Raw genomic sequence first — 1805 nt, 5'->3', positions numbered from 1 at the left:
AAAGTGCTTGCCCTTTCAAGAGGTTCCTACCACAGTTGACTTAACATACATGAGAATTCAAGCCTGCAAATAAGGTATATAAGGTACCCTTCCTAAGCATATATCAGTTTAGAACGTGTATAATGATGTGTGCAATGACTACAGTTTGGATACTGAAAAGTATCATCCAAACTATATACAATCATTTACAGAGAGAACTAGTTGGGAGACAACTGAAACAACTGAAATTCATTTGTATGAGGTGGGAGTTACTTCTAGAATTACACAGTCTAGTAACTTCTCTAAAACATGTATTAAGCTACAAGAAAAGGGGTTACTTAGATAGTTGCTAGGTAAATCATGTTTATTGGTGGCTTCATAATCATTATTTCCTTCCCCATTAGCATGTCTAACGTTAACTGGAAACACCACAACTAGACCAGAAATGCTCCTTTGCCAATGACAAACACTGACTGAGGAGCTGTTTTGGAGAAGCCATAAGAACAATAGGTATTAGCAATGGGAACAATCTGTACTAGCTATTAGCAATGGGAACAATCTGAATGAAAATATTACCACTTCAATGCTGAATTGTATGTGATTAAATTACTTTCATTCATTCATTCATTCATTCATTCATTCAATTCAAAGCACTTTATTTGTCAATTTAAATATACTGGTTATATTTGTATTGTTCAGATGCTAGCCATGTGTGTAGTCATTTCTTTGCTAGCGGACGATGTGTGTAGACATTGAGCAGGCTGTTGAGTCTTCAGAACACACAGCTGTGTGTGGACCTCAGTTGTGTTCACACTCTCCAAGTTTTAAGACACTACACAAAAAAACTCCACATGCTTGGACAACAAGCAGATCAGAGAGCAGAATAAGAGTTTTGTATCCGTGGTGTCCACAGCTGTGTGTCCGTGAGGGAGCAGGGGAATTATCAGATAAGGGCAAGAAAAGCAAAATAAATATTTGATGAATAACAACAACAAAGCCCTCTTCAACAAACAGCAACAGCAAAGCCCTCTATAACAAATGGCAACACCAAAGCCCTCTAAATGCGCTACATGTTAGAACTTCTAGGTTGCCCTCTTACTGGTCTCCCTTTCGTAGGAGGTGATTCTATTTTTGACCTAATATGGGCATGAGGAGCAGCTTTAATTCAGTCCACACAGGTTTCTTCCCTGGTGTCCTTTCTGTCTTGATAAAGATCATCAGCTGCTGCCTATTTCTGTGGGAGTCCACTTCCGCTTGCTGCCAGCCGGAATCTGCAACAGATTACAACATTATTTACTACATTATCTACTAGCTAACGTTAACTAGGTTACATTAGTAGGTCATACACGTGATGATTGGTCGATACACAATGTTTTCCTGAAATGTGCAGCCTTCTTGTTACGCTTGGCACATGACCCTTCTGATCCCCCCCCCCCCCACATACACAGCACATTGTCTTCAGGATCTTCTCCAACACACATCCTCTACATACTTACAGCACACTGCCCACACACACACACACACACACAGTCACTGCTCCACTCCCCTGCCGCCCACACACACATCTTCACTGTCATCACTCACATACATCATACATACAGTACTCTGCTTGCAATAGTAAGTCCCTGCCCCCGCCCCCCCCTGAAAAAAACAGCCTGACCAGCTTAAGGTGGTTTGCTGGTTGACCAGCTTAAGGTGGCTTGCTGGTTGACCGGCTGAAGGTGGTTTGCTGGCTGACCGGCTTAAGGTGGTTTGCTGGTTGACCGGCTTAAGGTGGTTTGCTGGTTGACCGGCTAAATGTGGTTTGCTGGCTGACCAGGTAAAGG

The 1805-nt window shown here is 42.3% G+C and overlaps 1 non-coding gene across 1 annotated transcript; it reads left to right on the top strand.

Moving 5' to 3' along the window:
- The first annotated feature begins 1306 nt into the window (after nucleotides 1-1306).
- Nucleotides 1307-1405, top strand: LOC121690561. Its single transcript, XR_006025147.1, has one exon. It is a non-coding gene; the product is annotated as a small nucleolar RNA U13 (small nucleolar RNA).
- Nucleotides 1406-1805: the final 400 nt, after the last annotated feature.

Source organism: Alosa sapidissima, chromosome 18, assembly GCF_018492685.1.
Source record: "Alosa sapidissima isolate fAloSap1 chromosome 18, fAloSap1.pri, whole genome shotgun sequence".
In the NCBI taxonomy this organism is placed as follows: domain Eukaryota; kingdom Metazoa; phylum Chordata; class Actinopteri; order Clupeiformes; family Clupeidae; genus Alosa; species Alosa sapidissima.
The sequence above is the reverse complement of the archived record's forward strand: the minus strand, read 5'-3'. Positions and strand labels throughout refer to the sequence as shown.